At 36.3% G+C, this 19675-nt stretch overlaps 1 protein-coding gene across 1 annotated transcript in view; it reads left to right on the plus strand.

Annotated features, from left to right (window-relative positions):
* Positions 1 to 11655: 11655 nt before the first annotated feature.
* The window catches only part of PNLIPRP3 (pancreatic lipase related protein 3), a 62244-nt gene continuing 54224 nt past the window's right edge, over positions 11656 to 19675 (plus strand). Inside the window, 1 exon segment of the mRNA XM_082407856.1 lies at positions 11656 to 18134. The gene's annotated coding sequence lies outside the window, so the exon portion shown is untranslated.

Genomic DNA, 19675 nt, shown 5'->3' on the forward strand with positions numbered 1-19675 from the left:
ATTTTAGTTCAACTTTCATGTTTCTTCTTGACCCCTCTTCTCTCCTTTGTCATCCTGAAAAACTTAAATGAAGCAAATACATTTGCCTTTCAGAGTCTAGTTCAGAGCATTTTCTGTCAAGGGAATTTTTTTCAAGACGTGAACTAAAAATGAAAAATATTTTTTGTCATTAGCCTGAAGCAGGGATTAGGTCTCGGAGTTTTGTGGCCCTTTTATCTTAAGACAACAGATTTTTTTTTAATGGAAGAATGGGAAGAATGAAGTTATCTTTGAAAATGTTGGAGGTAGGAAATGTATAATTAGTTGCATTTGTGCTTTCTAAACATTGTATTTTCAAGTTTAAATAAGTTTTTGCTTGGCCTGCTAACGATAAAATCATCATACCAGTGAAGAAGCTTTATTTTCTTATTAACTTGACATTTGACAAAAGAATAATACTGAGACAGCATTGACTAATATATGAGTGAAATAATGTGATAACTCTCTTGTCTCTTAGGGAAAATCGGGATTTCATTGCTTTGTTGTTATTCATTGTACTGAGGGTCACATTCATTAAACATGAGGAAAATTTTTTAGGGTAATGCTGTTTGTAAGAACATATTTACTTTGATTGGAGGAAAAAAAGAAAGCATAACAAAGAAAACCATGACTGATGGTAAAATGCTCTCCTAGCTGCTGCTATGAAAAGTATCAAGAGCAAAGCTGTCAGAATCAAATGCTTATTTAAACAACTGCTTTTGATACATAGCGAATTTATCTTTAAAAGACCTTTGTGAAATTGACAGCAGCAGAATTCAAATGTCTGGGAAAATAAAGAGTAAATAAAAATGTGAAATTAATAACAGTGACTGATATAAGTAGCTGTGCAAAACGAGGCCCATAGCGGGGGAGAAAAATGATTTTATTTTTTTCTTACAACCAGAAAAGCTATACTATTCTGTTAATTCTAAGTTAATTATTGTCATACTTGTAATAAATTGTCATTCTAATTAGTTGGTAAATGAAATCTTGTTAAAATAAAATCCTCTCAATCTACGTTTAATAGATGCAAATACAATTACTAATAAATATTTCTGGATGGGCCTTTGTGATTGCTGAGAGAAAGTGTTTGTAAATTCAAACCACCATGACATGATGTTGGCAGCTTTTGTGGACTTTAGACAAAGAAGCTCCTGGTTGGGCATGGGTGACATGAGAGCAATCATAGAGTCAGTGTAATGTCACCTCTAAAATCTGGTGCCAATTAAAATTTATAAAATGAAGGTTATATTTATAAAAATATTTTTATCCAATAAAATCAAAGATCTCTATTGAGATTCTAGTTGGAGACCAAGCATATATCCCAGTTTTTTTCAGGAGGAACTGAGATTTTGATTAATAATCTGGTTCGTGTGAGGTCACAGAGGGCAGTGGGCCTCTTTATTTACTGTTTAATTGCTTGGGCTTCAGTTCCAACAATCTTAAAAATACATTGCTTTTGAAAATATGCTTACAATAAACTTTTACACAGCAGGTAAATATTAAAAGATAAGAGAAATTTGAGAATTATTTAAATCACTCTTTTGGTACCAGAAAACATTGATTAATCAGAACCAGTGAATGAATCTTGAATTAATTAAGAATATCCTTTACACTCCATGAGAAGAAAGAGGCAAATCAGTACAAAACAGACTCAAATCAAGTACTATTGAAAGTTCACCTTCTGGGTATCTCTTGAAATTAATACCTATTCACCCTACTTTACTACATTTTCTGCAGATTTTTTTTTTCAGTGCTACCCTGTGGTCATTGATAATTTAAGGTGCTAACCTGAGGAATGGCATCTTCTTAAAATATCAAATAATAAGAGTTATATTCATTTTTTCAGTACCTGCTAAGGCAGCAATATGGACTAATGGAGAACGTCCAGAAAGATCAACATGTAAAAGAATCTCTGATTAACCTAAAAGTAGCACTCTTCTTATTTCTTTCTTTTCCCTATCTGTTGTTCCTTCCACCCATTCTTCCATCCATTCATCCTGGCTCCTAGCTACCTCTTGGAACTCATGTCGTACACTCTCCTCCTTGCACATTCCTCTCTAGCCGCACTGCCGTTCTTTCTGCTCCCCTAATAGGCCTGACTCACTCTGGCCTTGGGATCATTTTGGAAGCTGTGTTCCCTCTGCCTGGGATGCTCCTCCTGATCTCTGTATGGCTGTCTGCTTCTGTAGTCCAGGTGTCAGCTGAAATGTCACCTCCTGGGAGAAGCCTTCCTTTAAACAGTCAGTCTAAAGTATTCACATCATCACATTATCACACACTCTAGTTTAATTCTCTTCCTACTATTTTTGATTTCTGATCTCTTTCTTGTTTGTTTGTTTCTATTTATCACTACTAAACCACAAGTTCCATGAGAGCAGGGATATTATTTGTCTTATGCACCACTTTTTTCTCAGAGCCTGGAACAGTGTCAGCATATAGGAAGTGTTCAATAAATGTGCGTTGAAGTACGACTTGAATTAACTTGTTCATTTAACCCGTATTTATTAATTGAGGATTTATTGATTATCCAGTTAAAGAAACTGGGTTCATTTATTTTTGATTCTCTTTCTTGGTTGAGTTACCATATCCCCTAATTTTCTTACTCTTTCTGAGCCTCTGTTTACTTAGTTGAAAATGGTAGTAATAATGTTTCCTAATTTCAGAACCCATCTATATAGAATAACCAATAAAAGTATTGAAAAGAGACTGGAAGAAAAGAATGATCCCATATTCCATCATGGGAAAAGTTTGTGAGTCTCTCAATGGCAACTTACAGCTTTCTATTATCAAGCTGTTGATTGGCAGGTAATGATTATGAATGCTTACTTTCCACCAGCTGCTAGAATAGGAAGTGAAAATTGTAAGTTGCTTGCAAGCCATGAATGTGCATTAGAGTAGCTTAAAAGCATTATTTCTCCATGGTAATAGAAAATTTTGAAATGTGTTTGCTTTCAACTGTGATTTATTCGGTCTTTCTTGTCTGAAATACAAAGTTTAAACAATTCTGTTTTTAATTCAGCATCATATTTAGAAAAATGTATGAGTGCCATCTGCTGGATTTCTCTGGTACCACCTCGAACAAGATGATAAAATTGTTAAGAATGACCCTTCCTTCCTTCCTTTCCTTCTTCTCTCCTTCCTTCCCCATTTATATAGGTATAAATTTTAAATTTCTCTCTATATATATTTTACAATTGCTCCATACATAATTTTCAAATACTATGTATTTGATGCTTATTTTCAAATTAGTATCACATGTACCCTTGAGAAAATATAAAGTTTAAGGGACATAAAAGTGAAATTTCAGTAACATTACAGTACTGTTTTTACTTTTGCTAAACTTAAAAGAGTCTTATTGGTTAATCAGCACATTTTCTTTATTTTTGAATTAAAAAATATAAGTAACAGACTTTCACCCTGAGACTACATGAAAAGTTGATGTTAATTTAAGTTGTTGATTATTTATATAACTTCTGGGTGTGTTAATCTTGATTATTTAGTCCTTGTCTTTAGTCTTCAGATATTCATTCATGAATTATTGGTCCATCAAATAAAGTGAAGTCATTCTACTTAGGATCTTTGGTAACTGACCTGCCAATCAGCTTTATCACCAGGTATGTGTTTCCTTTAAAGCTTTACTTAATAATTCCTATCTCCTTATCATTTAACATCTATAGAATTCATGATGTCAGAATTCATGTTGTTTCATGAATTAAGTGATTCGAGTATTTCCTAGTGCAGTGCTGTTGATGAAGGGAAATTGGGCTGAATGTCTATTGACTCCAAGAATATCCTAATAGTTGAATATTTTACAATACTTCATGTGTCCAATCCATCAGCAAATCCTGTTGTTTGTACCTTCAAAATATATGCAGAATCTGGAACCTCTCCTCATTATACCATGGCTACTGCCCTGGTGTAGGCTCCCGGATACTTCCTGTCTTTCTTTTCTGCTTTATTTGTCTCTTAGCACTTATCTGATATATTTTACTTATTTATGAATTCTGTCATATTCACTGTCTGTCGTTCCGACTAGAATGTAGGGGGTTTTTGTCTCTTGTTCACTGCAATCTCCCCAGTGCCTCAAACAATGCCTGACACATAGTATGTACTCATATAGCATATTTCTTACACAAACGGATTTGCTTTGAGTTACTTTCCTCTTTCTCAAAATATTTTATAAATTATATTAGTAGGGACATATTCTTGGTGCTTTTGTCAACTCTAATTTAAAATGTCCAAATAAGTATAACCTTCTTATCATTTACATACAGTAAGTTTGACTATCTCTCACTATACTTTAAAGTGAAAAATTAGCACCTACTAATCAGGGTATCATGATAGTTGTGGCATAGGTGACTAAGATGTGATCCTTGTGCTTAAGGAACAACAACAGCGATACTTGGATGAACAATTGGTTCACCTGGATGAACCAACAACAGTTGGTTTAACAATTCACAAGAGAGGTGATGAGAATCTCACAGATATGGGGAAGGTAAATTCCGGAATCATAACTGTGTACCAGCCTAGAGAGCAGTCAATCCAAATGAGAGCAGCCTCCAGAGAAATGTTTCCAAGAAGATTAAATTGCTAGAATACCTGATGTGTTGGAACTATTGAGAGAAATTTTAAACAACTGGGATAAATTTTTTGGTATAAATCAGTGATAAGTGCATAGAAAACTAAGCAAATGAAAGAAACAAACCACAAAGATATCACTAACTCCAGGGAAAACAAAAAGTTGTGCAAGGAAGGAAAAGTAATACTAATCATAATACTAGACAGATCAACTGTGGATATTTTCATAACCATATTGGTGTAAATACTGAATATTGATCTAACTAAAAGTATAACACAATGTTGCAAGGATGGGAGTGGTGTGAAATGTGTTTTTGATGGTGGCAGGTGTTTTGTGGGAAAGAGGACTAAATTCATATCTTCCATATTGGGAAATCAGTAGATAATACCAAAACTGAAAAAATAAGTAGCAGCATGAGTATATCATTTAGTGACATGAAGGCAAATCCAAAAGTAAACAGCCAAAAGAGTTGAAATCATTGCTTGGGAGTAGTGGTGATAAGATGAAAAGGGGAGCAGGGAAAGAGGTATTGATAGTCTCCATTATTACAAATAATCTTTGTAGAACTATATTTTGGAAAGTTTGCTTTGTTTATTGACCATAACTCTAGACATGACATGCAAAGCAGATCTTTATTTTAATATAAATCATAAATCCAGTCATGTGCTAATAAACCAGCTCTTGGGGTGGGAGTGGGTTTGGGGAGGTCTGATTTGTAATGTGTTGTAAAGACTTCTACCATGGCCAATTTTGAGCTAACAACAGCTGGCTTCCAAAGTTCCTAATATTTAACAATCACTTCTTTCAAGGCAGTGTAAATCAACTTATAAAGACTTCAATAAATGTACCTGTTTTTTCTAAGTAAAAAATTCCTCTCTGACTTGCATGAAAAACTCAGTGTTGCTATATAAAACATGGTTCTATATTTTTCTTTGCTGTTGTTTTTTTTTCTTTAAATTTAAATCAATTTTTGAGATGTAATTCACATACAATAAAATGCAGTTTTTAAGTGAACAGTTTGATGAGTTTTAACAAAGGTAAACACCCATGTAACTACCACTCAAAGGAAGAGATAGAACAATTTCATCATTCCTGAGAGTTTCCCATGTCTCCTTGCAGTCAATTCTTAGTCCCACCCCTGTCTCTGCCTCAGGTAAACACTGTTTTGATTATTTTATTTTATTTTTTTACTGTAGATTAGTTTTGCCTGCACTTGAACTTTATATAAATGAATTACACAGTGTGTACTCACTTGATTCTGGCCTCACGCAATGTCTATTAGATTCACCTGTGTTGTTGCATGTAACAGCAGTTAAATCATTCAGCGTACCAAGTATTTTATTATATGTATACACCTCAGTGTTTAAGATTTTATGCTGGGTATTGTGTGTGATAACATTGTAATGCATTTTGATTATGACATCTTCCTTTAAAGAGTGTTTCATTTTATTCCAACAGTCATTTAGATTACTAGGAATTTCTTTTGATCTTGTTAGTCTTGGTTTTATTGTTTGGGCGGTTCTACTTTCATTATGAACTTAGTTTTAGGGCAGGGCCCTTACTCTAGGGTGTGGTCTCTACACTAAGGCGTGGCTTTCCTGAAGGTCTTAACCCCACCCCTACTTCTTACCCTGCACCCCCCACTCAGGCCTCTTCTCCCACCCTGTTGGGTAGAAGCCTCCTCTTAGGTAGCCTGCCCCACAAATTATAGCTGCTTTGGCTACGTGGAACTTGAGTCTGTGCCTTCTCAGCTCAGGAAAACCACCTATCTCACCTCTCTCTACTTGGGACTTACCTCTCTGTGCAACAGAAGCAAAATTGCCCCAGGCTCACCTACCTGTGGTTCCTGTCTCAGAACTGTGATTCTGCTCTGCCTGTCCTCAGTGCCTGAAAAAGTTGTCTCATATATTTTGTCCCATTTTCTCCTTGTTTTCAGTGGGATAGCAAGTCCAGTGCCCATTACTCTGTCATAACTAGATAGAAGCAGAAATGTATAGAAGAATTTGACTTTTTAAGTTATAACTTGGATAAAACTAAAAACTGAGGGAAAACAACTAGCATCTTTCCTTTTCATTGCCTCTTTTGAGAAGAGCCTTCAAATGGTAACTGAGCTCCTAGAGAGAGAAGTGGTGCTTCATCCACTGTTCATACTCCAGGGCCGAGCACTGGACCCAGCACTGTCAGCTGTCAGTGAATGATTACGTGAGTGAATGAATGAACAAATGACTGAATGACTACTCATGCAACAATGCTAAAAACTTTGAAAAATATTAAAGCATGATATATTTGTCCTTTGATCTCCTCTCCCCCACTGCATAGGATAAAGGCAGATAAGGGACTGGTTAGTTTAGCTGGAGGCTAGGTATAACTGATAATAGGTGATGAGGGGGCTAGTCTAAGGACCATTGACTTGTTAGAACAAGGAATGAAGAGTTTTTGTTCCTAATAGAATGGAAGGATTTTTTTTTTAAGTTTCTGCTCCTACAGCAGTAGCCACCTGTGACCCTGGAATCCTGGCCTGCATTTGGCCTCTGTAGCAACACCTCAGAATTTGTCTCTTATTAGAGAAAGGTGAGTGTGTCAAATGAATCTCCTTGGAGGAGGATGTCATCAATGTAATCTCATATCTGTGCTCCTGGAGGAAGGTGGATATGGTTAAGACCTTGTCTGCAGAGATTGTGTGCTTTAGCAAAACTTTACAGGTACTCCACGGGTAGCCTGGAAAAGGCATGACGTCCCTTTGGAGGTAAAGGCAAACAGCAGCTGAGAGTCTGCTGAAGTAGGCACTGAACAGAACATGTTAGCCAGATCTATAAGAGCAAAGTATTTATAGTTGTTGACTGAAGTCAGTAAGTTTAATAATATTGGGTATTGAGTATGAGGTCTTAATGGATAGGATGCCAGCATTAAGTAGTAATCCACCTTGGGATGCCCTTTATTTTTTTCCAGGTTTAAGAACAGGTGAAATTGGGCTGTTAAATGGAGAAGTCGTGAGAATGATCACCCCTTCATTAATTAGGTTTTATACAGTAAGTTTTTATCCTTGAAGGCTCTGTTTTAATATGCATTGGGTCATATTAACTATTTTAACTGGGAGTCCATAAGGTCTCATTTATCAAGCCAGTTTATAAGTGCTGAGAACTTACTTTGATATTCATTTATTATTCACTGTGTTAGAGCATTTATACCCAATATGGGATATTTTAGGGCAATGAGTACTATGATTATGGGAAATTTAGGCAAGGCTACTGTTGAAGTGAGACATACCTATTTTTTAAATTTTACATTTAGTCACCCCTTTAATATTAGAGGGGGCATATTGTTTAAATTTAGTGGGATCTTCAGGTATAACTAAAATTTGAGCACTAGTTTTGATTAAGTTTATGAATCTCTGTCAATTAGTGCATTTTAGAATTTTTTTTTTTTTTAAAGTATTAACACCTTTAATTATTATTTATTTATTTATTTGGCTGTGTTGGATCTTCGTTTCTGTGCGAGGGCTTCCTCTAGCTGCGGCAAGCGGGGGCCACTCCTCATCGCGGTGCGCGGGCATCTCACTATCGCGGCCTCTCTTTTTGTGGAGCACAGGCTCCAGACGCGCAGGCTCAGTAGTTGTGGCTCACGGGCCCAGTTGCTCCGCGGCATGTGGGATCTTCCCAGACCAGGGCTCGAACCCGTGTCCCCTGCATTGGCAGGCAGACTCTCAACCACTGCACCACCAGGGAAGCCCAATTAGTGCATTTTAGCAACTGCTAAAGTTAATTTAAAACCTAGGTTTTAGAGTTACAAAAGCCAATTGATGGCCCTTTTCATATCTTTGTTATATAAATTCTTTAGTATATACATTTTGGATTTCCAATTTAAAAAAAGAGATAGGTGTGCCAGAAATAAGATTCTCAAAGACAGACTATGTTTGAATTATGTTAAGCAACAAAAATGAGGTTTTGTGTGTATGGAAAAGTTGCAACATCAAAATTACACAAGACAAGTTGAGAAGATCTAATTCAATAAATGTGTAATCTGATAATGCAGAAGAGGTAGTGAAATCATGTCCTCATGAGGTGGCAGTGCTCTCGTCATAAGCATGTTGTCTGAATATAATACAGGTTATGCAGATCTTTTGGTTATAAATTAAGAATAGGAATTGTTTCCTGCTGCTTGTCAAGAAGAATGACATCATAATGGTTGGTTTAAGGGTTGATTCTAATAGCTTAATATAGATACAATGAATAAGTTCTGTAACATTGCTTTGAATCTTTTTGTTCAGAGCATAAACAAGATGCATAGCCTTCTTTGAACAAAACTGGACAAATCATTCCTTTATAATGTACCATGATTCTTATGTATGACAATTTGAGGGATGAAGAAGGAGCCTTAAGATAGGTGCTTTAAGAGGCATCAAAAACCTTGCATCTGTGGGCTGCTGAGAACAGAAATGTATATATTCTCCTCCATTTTTAAGAAAGGTTAAATCAAGCTGTCCAAATATTAATTTCCTCCTTCACTTACGTTTGACCTACAATATTGTCTCATGTTTTCTGCCTGATAACCTGGTATACTTTTTAATAGATATTTATGTAGCACTGAATAAGCTGGGACACTTTTTACTTGCAAAAGACCAGATAGTCAACTCAGACTAGCTTAAAAAACAAAACAGGAGTGTGTTGTCTGAAGAGATGGATGAAATGGCCTGGGGAAAGTGAGCAGGCTTAGAAGAAGCCCTAAGACAGACTCTGGAAGAACCACCAAAATTTAAGGGTCAAGTAGAGGAGGAGGAGCCAGCAAAGAACAGTGAGAATTGCCCTGAGATAGGAGAGAAAAACAGGAGAGTGTGACGTAAGGAAGCCTAGGAATAGAGCTTTCAAGAAGGAAAAAATGCGCAACTAGTTAAACTTCTGTCAAGAAAAATAAGGATTAAAACATGTCCATACTGCCCAGCACCTAATTTCATCCATTCATTCATTCATTCATTTGTCAGATGTTTATTAAACATCAACAATTGTGCCAGGCTCAGTGCTATGTACTAAGAATACAAGACTGCGTAAAAACTTTTAGTAAGTGGTTAATAGATATTTGTTGAATAATTTAGCTGTTTTGGTTAAAAATTTAGATGAGGCTGCTTGAAGATGGGATAAAACATATAATGATACACATCATGGTATGACTAATATTCACCCAGCTTTCTGCTTCTCCCAGTGGCAGACCAGTTTCAGTGACAGAAAACTGTTTTGGGCTTAATTAATCTGGGCCAAAGAAAGGTGTCATTGGTAGACAGAAGACTTAGGAGAGTATATAGGAGTGATTAGAGTCTCTCACTCAAAAGGCCTGTTTGTAAGTGTAGTTAATTGTCAGATCTCACACCCTCTTGATTCCTTATGAGAGCTCTACCCACTTTTTCATCTAGGTTCACAGAGAACCTGTGATTCTTCAACATCTTACGGAAAAACCCAAACGAACTTTCTGGCCAGCCCAGTAAAAAGTACCTGTCTTATCTAACAGCACCTGCAGAATTCTTTATATCATTGAAGCCTATTGGATCAAACCAAGCAAGATAGTTCACCAAAATCTTTTCCTTGTGGCATAAGGTGCATAGGGAATACAATAAATACCATCAACATTCTTCATTTCTTGTTCAGGGTACATTATTTCTCATCCAGGGAGCATGAGACGGTGACTACAAGGCCGACCAACACATATTGTACCTGTGTTCCATTGTCTGAGGACATTTTGTTCTCAAGGATGAGTCATAAGAATTTAAATTACTTTCTGATGCTTGTCATGAAAAATGGTATCAATGTTTTAGTGTGAGTTGGATTAGAGTAATTAAAACTCAGTTTCCTGGAGATTGAAATTTAGCTGAATTTGTTATTGAATTTAAGTTTAGCTGGTTTGTTAGTGGAATATGGTAATAAGAAAGCAGTGGTTCTCCATGACTGGTGTGGGGCAGGAGAGGAGTCTCACCTAAGTCAGAAGTGTATAGAAAATGAAGCAGTTAGCTTCCTAAAGGACTTCAGTAGTACAGGCAGATGAGGTAGGCTCATTGTATCAGCCATTCCCAGGAGAGGATTAATAATAACAATTTCATGCATTGAATGCCTACTATGCACTGGACACTATGCCAGAAACTTTATAAATGTCTATCTAATTCTAATACTTAAAAGAGGAAGAAATGACTGTAAGGAGACACGAGAAACATTCTGGAGTGTTGAAATTATTCTATCCCTCGGTTTGGGTGGTGGTTACATGGGTGTTTACCTTTGACAAAACTCATCAAACTGTCCACTTAATATCTGTGCATTTTGTTGTATGTGAATTACATCTCAAATATTGATTTAACAAAAGACATCCAACACACAGACATACACACATGTGCACACACAAAACTGGGAAAACATTTGCAACAAGTGATAAGTGAAGGGTTAACATGAATATTATAGACAGAACTTCAAAAAATTATAAAAGGTAACATTAGAAAAATGGGCAAGGGATATCAATAATTAATAGAAAAAGATACAAAGGTTAATATTTATATGAAAAGGTGCTCATTTATAACTAAAGAAATACAAATAAAAACAAGATACAATTTTTCCTGTAAATTGGCAAAAATTAAACAGAATGATTATGCCAGTAATGGTGAAATTAGAGGGAGAGGGCATGAATATTTTTGGAGAATCTATCAACATTTTAATTTCATAATTTATAACTTAGCAGGTACTACAGGGTATCAGCATGGGTTGTGTGAATGTTTGTGAACAAGAATACAGCATCATTTGTAGTTTTAAAAAATTTGGAATTGGCCTAAATATGGAATCAAGGGCATACTGTGCAACTATTAAAAATTGAGAAATATCTATGTTATCAATTTTGGAAAACATCCATGATATATTGTTAAGTAAAAAAAAAGCAATTTAGAAAATATAGTACAATAACATTTTAAAAACCTGTGATGTGGAACTTGCATGTGTGTGTAGACATAAATAAGAAGAAATCAACAAAGTCAAAAGTTGATCCTTTTTGAGAGTAAGGGAGTTGATCCTTTTTGTTCATTGAACAAAATTCAATGAACAAAATTCAAATGAACAATGAATATTCAGTTAAGTCAGAAATACTTTAATGGTTCTGGTATTATTTAGTTCCTTGGGGGAAACATCTTCCAGTTGGCCATTCCAGAGCTGTTGGCCCATCTGCACACTGTACTGGGTATTTGAAAGTTGGATTCCTCAGCACCCATGGCAGAAAACAACCCTGGTAACTCCATAGTTTTTTGCAAAGACCAACTTGTTAAAAAAAAAAAAAAAAAGTGAAGGGAGTACAGGTGGAGCAGCCTTAATGACTGTCCTGTGAATTCTCAGTTTACTTGAGACAGCTGAAGCCAAGTGAGGCACCAACTTCTTGTCTTCACTGGACAGACTTTGATTTTAAAAATTAAATATGGGACACGTGATACTGGAGTGATAAGAAACCCGGTGAGCCTTAATGGCAATTTTCTTCAAAGTGCTAATCCTTGTTATCTACATCATCCATTCCACTTGACTAAATGCTGGAGGCAAAGGACAGTTCAGATAATCACAGACTGCCCAATATCAACATAGACAAACTGATTCACCCATTTAGCCTCTGAGTCAGAAACCATCTGATCTAGTGATCTGTCAGTTGCAAGTAACTACTATACAACTATGGTTGTGCCACAAAAGTCTCTTTTGTTGTTGGTGGCTGAGAGCCAAAGATAATTATTTTGTTTTTCATACCTTTGAGTTGCACTCCTCTGTAGGATATTGTGGAAATTGGGGAAGTGTGGATTATACTGATGTATCTCTATCTCTGTCAGCAGTTTTGGGGGGGGTTTTTTCCCTGTAAATCTGCAATGCTTGGCTCTCTTGCCTCTTCCTGGTCTCCTTTCTATTTGGAGAAAAAATCATTGGACACTGTTCTGGCTACGAGGGGTCATATTCCTGAACCTGGATATTCTCTTCTGGATACCTCCTCTCTACCAAGGTTCTGACACCTGACTTCGTGTGAATAAGGCTGGGATTCTCCTTGCTCTTCCTGTCAGAAAGCTCAGGTCCTGTTTATCCAACCACCTGTTTCCTACTCCCACCAGCCTTAACTATTTACACTAAGACTCTTACAATGTCCTCTCTCTGTCCACTGCTTCAAAGCGCATGCATCCTCCTTGTAGTCCAGAAAGCAACTTGTGATCAGTGTAAATTATATAGACATAATTGTTCTATATAAAAGTTCTAGAATTATGTCTAGAACTTCTCGACTCTGAGATAAGATCAAGGGCTTCCTTTATTTGGTTCCACTGTGAAGAGGACATTGTCCTTTAAGAACAAGCATTTGCTCCCTCAGCACCGTCTGATTTCTTAATGTGAAGCAGAAGAAATTGTGGCTTGTGTTTGCAATGTTGTGGCACAAATTCAAGACTCAGTACCTGCTTGATATTCCAGAAAGCATCTCTGTGCTGGTGAATTTAGTATCATGGAGCAACATTTTTCTAGTGGGCTATAAAATAATTCAGCAGTAGTTCACATTTATTGAACCAAAATATGGTAAAAACTGAGGAGCTCGAAAGCACTAAATATAGGTGCTTAGATTCTTATTTGATGGATAACTGGTGGTCTCTCAACATGTTCCTGTAGTTCTATGTTTGGGACCTTTCTGAAGGGGCTTGGTGTAGTCCAACTGGGGTCGTCCCACTAGTCTGAGGCCCTCTTTTCCCATTAACTTAATTGGTGCTCAGTTTTTTTCCCCTTAAAACAAGAGATACATATTTCAGTTTTCAAGTAAATGGTGTAACGTCTGAATCCAGGTGGATTATACAGGTTTCTTTTCATAAGCTCCCAGTTCCCTGAATTATATTTTAGGAAATTTGTGAATCATTTCTTTCCCAGACACTTTTATAAGTTGTCCCCCTGCCTGAGTTGCTGTTGCCCTTCTTTGCACTCTTTCTAGCTACATCAGATGTGGTGCTTATCTGTGCAACAGACCATGTGAGGAAGTAGTCACCATTGATTGACTCCCAAGAACTGCAGTAGACATTACCAAGTCATGGCCATTTCGAGGGCTACTGCTAATGTTTCCCTGCCTTAAGGTCTATGCCCTAGCATAGACCCTCTGAGTAAAACCCTTTTATAGTCACGAGCACATGAATATTCATATCCAGTCCTGAAATTTATTATACTATTGCTAAGTTTTCATCCTAATGGCAGGTTCACTCAAAGTGGCACTTGCTGAGAAAATATTCATATGGTATCCTTGAATTTGTAGGTAAAGCTTTAGATACTACATAGCCAAAGCCATATTGGGCTTGTCTCCTTGTATTCTGATGCATGCAATTCCTGTGTTCTGCTGACTCTGTGGGCAGCAGCTTTCTCCTTGTGTAATATGGACAACATTAGTATTAAGATATATTTCTTCAGTTATCGTGATGCTTGTTTATGTGGTCTCACTGGCTGGGGAATTTACTTGGGCTGAGTTCAGTCAGGAAGTATATTAGGAGGATTTTATTGGTAACTCCATGTTAGATTTTGTCCTATGTTATCTAAGAAATGCAAAAAGCTTAAATGTTGAAAAAAGGTATATAGGTCTTTGACCTAAGCAACTTAGTTCTTGGTTCCACTTGTGAAGGGGTAACCTTTGAGCAATGTCTGATGTTACGGCTCTGATGATCAATGGTACTACTATAAGTAAAGCAGTAACGATGGAAAGCCTTATCAAAATACATGAGCAGATTCCATAAACTGCTCAGAGACATCTGTTTCTTTGTGCAAAGGAAAGCCATCAAGGAAATCCTGGGACATATACTGATCAACATCTAACTCATCAGTACGTCCCAAAGTGCTCATTTTAAAACAAAGGATCTACTTGAGTACCAGATGGAGATCAGGAATGATGAGAATGAGTTGATTATGCCCTTCTTGGTCCAGTTTTCTTTTCAAAAGAATCCCACCTTTGTCTCCAAAAAATAGATAGAAGGTAAGCCAATTCTTCCATTTAGCTTTTTATTGGATAAAAAGCAATTCTAACCCCACCTTGTTCTAAAATATTGCCATATGCAACACAGGAATTGAAAGGGGACAAAAATTCTAACAATTGATCAAAATGGTCTTTGACATGGCAAAACTTTAGTTTCTAATCCAGTGGTATTTCTTTCATCCCTATTCTGTGGTCAGTCAGAAACCAACCCAAACTTTCAGATCTCAATAGATGAATGCAAATTTTTGAGTGATTTTCACTAATTATTTTCTGTATTTAAAATCAATAACAGTAATTACTCTTATTCTTCTTTGGGGCTTACCCTACAGTCCTAGTTAATGAGATGTCGTCTTCATTTCTCTTCTAAAAAGACTTATGGCCATGGCTACAAATAGAATCTCAACTAATGGCCTTTCACCCATTCATTAATTACTTCAACACTCTTACTAAACTCTTCCTAATTCTCTTGCACTGTGCTAGGTGTTGGAGGTAAAATGATAAATAAAACAGGGCCCTGCCCTTGAAGAATTCGCAGTGTAACGGGGTAGTTAGACTTGTGCACAACCTCGGTTCAAACTTGGTTCCTGCCAATTAGGAGGTTGCAACTGACAGGTGGCAAGAACGCATTATCTTTTTTTAAGAATTAACTAGACTTGGTTTAATTTCCTGCATTCCCCTACTGCCCTTCTCCCCACACCATCCCCTCAATTAAAAAAAAAATGAGACTGAAATCTTCTTTGGAAAAAGCTCCTCATAGTCAGCTGTGGAAAATGACATTACATTCTAGAGCAGGGAAAAAATATTCCATTTTAGGTCCACACTTGATTTTGCAGAGCCAGGGGAAGATAACCAGTGAGAGCTATCAATTCTGTTTAGTGTTAAAGCAATCAGATGTTTGGGGTTTTTAAAATTTATTTATTTATTTATTTTTGGCTGCGTTGACTCTTCGTTGCGGTGCGTGGGCTTCTCACTGCGGTGGCTTCTCTTCTTGCAGAGCATGGGCTCTAGGCGCATGGGCTTCAGTAGTTCTGGCTCGTGGGCTCGGGCTCTAGAGCGCAGGCTCAGTAGTTATGGCCCACGGGCTTAGTTGCTCCGCAGCATGTGGGATCTTGCCGGATCAGGGCTCGAACCCGTGTCCCCTGCGTTGGCAGGCGGATTCTTAACCACTGTACCACCAGGAAAGTCTGCAATCAGGTGTTTTCATCCTGTGTCTCTTAAATGACGGAATCACCTTTGCTTAGCGTTAGGTATTTCATATTTTACTTGCGTATTTCATAAATGGATATAAATGCAAAAATGGACAGATTAAATGCATGGTATGGGCTATAAATCCAAACTTTTCATTTGTGAGAATTTTCAGTTTGAAACGTAATGCAAACATTTAAAACAATTTAAATTATAACCACTTTTATGTGTGATTATTTAAAACAAAGATATATCTGTGTAGATTTTTAGTTTTACATGGATATAATAGTAGATATTAAGGCAGAAAAAGAGGAGCGCATAGGTTATATGACTTATTATTCTTTTTCAAAAAAAAGAAAAAATCTTAGCAACAGCAGCTAAGCAATGCTTTAAAGATGATTTTGAGGAAAAGAGACCTGTTCATTGTTGTATGAAAGACTTAAAAATTTTATAATACTGCTGTGTTATGTATTGGTAACACATTGCTGTCTTATTCATTTTATACTTACTTTAACTAAAAGTCTAAGTTTATCCTCCAGGTTAATGAAAGAGAGAAAGATTCCATGAGAATAAAATATTATTTTTAAAGATATTCAGAAATATTCATGTTCCTATAGTGCAAAACATCCTAAAAGGATAATTTTTCATATTTTATGATCTTAGACTGGTTGAGTTCTTCTGTTTATTTTTACACAGTTAACACTTAGGTGTCATCATTTTTCATTTTCATTGGTTAACAGTTTGAAGTTAGCTGAATATGAGAATATCAGTTAAGAAAAATATAGTATGAAAGTTATTCTGGTTGTAGTTGATTTTTTCTGAGAAAGCCTTTGAACTACTTTGTTTGTATTTTAAGATGAGAAATTTCATTAAAATGACTACTTTTTTAAAAAACAAATTTGATCTAAGCATGCTGGATCACATTCCTTATACACATTGATCACTGTGAACACTGCTAAAATTTTTATTAATAATGTATTAGATTCTTTGAAGAATTTTAAAAGCTTATGTATATATTCCACTATATATATGAATGAATATGTACTATATATTCAGTAATTCATGTGAAACTTTCAAGAAAACATATGAGTTGGATCAATAGGTGATACTCTCTCCATTTTCTGTGTCAAAAAGTGAGCATTTAAGTGTGTTGCCTGAGACCAGTGATCTACTGAGAATGTTGCTAATGGAACTGGGGAGGTTGGTCACCTGACTTGTGGGGTAGATCCCTCTGTTCATCTGAATACCTTGATTGGTTTTGATATGCAAGTTTGGGGATGAAGTTGTAAAGGGAAAAAATTGATCTGCATAACAGAAGGAGAAAAAGTTGGGGGTTCCTGGGACAATTCAGGAGCAATTGTTGTAAAGAGATTAGAGAGGGACAAAGAAGATACCAGAGAACTAGGAAGAAGCACAACCTTCCTCAGGTTCCTTAAGTCTTTAATAATTTCTACTAATTTTCCAAAATACTTGGTGTGACTGTATTTTTTGTGAAAACTGAATTTTCTATAATCTTGATTTTCCTTGAGCATTCATCTATTCTTTCAATAATTAGTGATAAACTGCTATAGGCAAGCCCTACCCCCTTGGTGCTGAGGACACAGTGAGGATGAGACCCACTCCTCACCCTTGTGGAGATTACAATATACTACCAGGTCAGCAATCTATAGCCTGTAGGCCAAATATGGCTCACACACTAAAAATGATTTTTAAGTGGTTGAAAAAGAATCAAAAGAAGAGTAATATTTTATGATGTGAAAATTATATGAAATTCAAATTCCAGTGCCGTTAATAAAGTTTTATTGTAACATGGCCACACTCATTTGTTTATGTATTGTCTATGACTGATTTCACACTAAAATACAGAGTTGAGTTAGTTGTGGCAGTCTGGCCCAAAATGTCTAAAATATTTACTATCTGGCCCTTTACAGAAAAAGTTTTCCAAAGCTAGCATGTAAAGCAGATGTTAAATAAGAGATTACAATTAAGTGTAGTAAGTTACAATAAAGAAAACTCAGGATTATATGGACCACATAGCTTGTCAAACAACTCAGACATAATAGGTAATATGAGTTATCTGTACTAGTCAGATACAGAGTCAGGACTCTTTGCTTGTTGTAGAAACCCACCTTAAACCAGCCTAAGCCAAAAAGAGAATATATTGGTTTATGTAACCAGGAAGACCAGGGAAATTTCTGGCTTCAGAAATGTCTGGATTCAGCAGTTCAAATGATATTATCCAATTTGTCTCTTTTCTTCCAGTTTTTATGGCTCTGATATCTTCCTCCACGTTGGCATAACTTGAAGTAGACTCTTCCTATATGGTGGCAAAAACGACCATAAATAATTCTAGACTTCATTGTACTTTCAGGTAAAGTGAGCCCCAAAGAGAGTAAGTATCTCAACTGTCTAAACAAAAACCTGGGAAGGATTCTGACTGGGCTGGCTTGGGTCATGTGCCCATCCACAGATCTCAGGGCTGTGGCTAGCCTGCAGCACGTAACTTCCTCTCTATGGTGGTGGGTGCAGTATAACCACCCAGCAGGGACATCCCCTCCAGGAGGGAGAACTTGCTGGGATAACAAAAATAAGAGATTCACACTGTAAACTCCCATCTATAAAAGTTTTTGCAAATGTTTGAAGTGTTGGGGAATATATAGCACTCCAATCATGGTGGTCGATGTAGTCTCAGAAAAGTAAAATTCTATGAAAATATCTAACATCGAATGCAGAGATTGCATACTGATTGCCTACGGGGCTAATTCAGCTTACTGAACTATTCTGTCCAGCCTATTGACTTATAGTGCTTTGCTGTTGTTTAATTGAGCCAATCATTTTCAGCTTCTCTTTTAAAAAAATTGATTTTGGCAATACTAAACTTGCATTTCTGTATGAAAATAGTAGCCACCTTTTTTTTATATGTAGCAGCAGCAATTATTCCCTCAAGATGGAACATTTGCTCTTTCATTAGCCACAATTACTATGACTCCCTATTGTCTCTCTAACACTGAAGCCGATTTTAGTTGCCACCTGCACTCGTTTCTCCTGGAACAGAGAATAGTTACTCTATACCCTGTCTCCACTGAATGTGGGAACAAGATGCTTGATTCAGGCACAGTGGACGAGATCATGTTTTCTTGATGAAGTAAAAATTATTCCATATGTAATATGCAAACAAAAGATGTCTGTATTAAAAGAACCACAACTTAAATGGTTGTGAAATATGAAATAAACCATATAAAACCACAAAAAGTAAACCATGATAAGATCCAGGACTGCTATATGGAGAAGATGAGAAATGAAAAACTTAATCTGAAAATAGGACTGAAATGTCAACAAACAATTGTTTTTGAATATGAATAAAATATCTGATGCTACTATAAATGAGGTTATATATTAAGTCAAAAAAATACTGAGACAGCAAAAGCTTTTTTAATAGAGGACGATTTTATAAAAGAATACAGCAGAAATTATGTGTTCTACACAGAGAGAAGCATTTGTAAATTTAAGTCTTACTGGAAATACTATTGACCAGCAAACTGAAGTCAGGTCTTAGCACTTACAGAAAAGTTGCATTAAAAAAGTTAAATTGGTTGTAGCATTTTCTGTTACATGAAAATAGAATAGGTGATGAAAGCATAGATATAAATGATATCACATAGTCAGCTATATTAAATTGGTGATATTGACAAAAATTTTTGTGTCAAAAGATGAGAGGCTCTGATTGGAATTTAGCAAATGACTTCTCTTTGTCCATAAGAAAATTCACAAAATATAATGTACTTGGTCAGAATCAGTCAGTGTGATTCAACTCCTGAAATGGACAGGGTTGATGTGAAAACCTAAATTCAGGAAGGTAACATTTTCCAAGAGACATAGAATTTAGGCTTCCTGATTACATCATTTTCCAGG

This window comes from Balaenoptera borealis (genome assembly GCF_965194805.1).
Source record: "Balaenoptera borealis genome assembly, chromosome: 10".
NCBI classification, from domain to species: domain Eukaryota; kingdom Metazoa; phylum Chordata; class Mammalia; order Artiodactyla; family Balaenopteridae; genus Balaenoptera; species Balaenoptera borealis.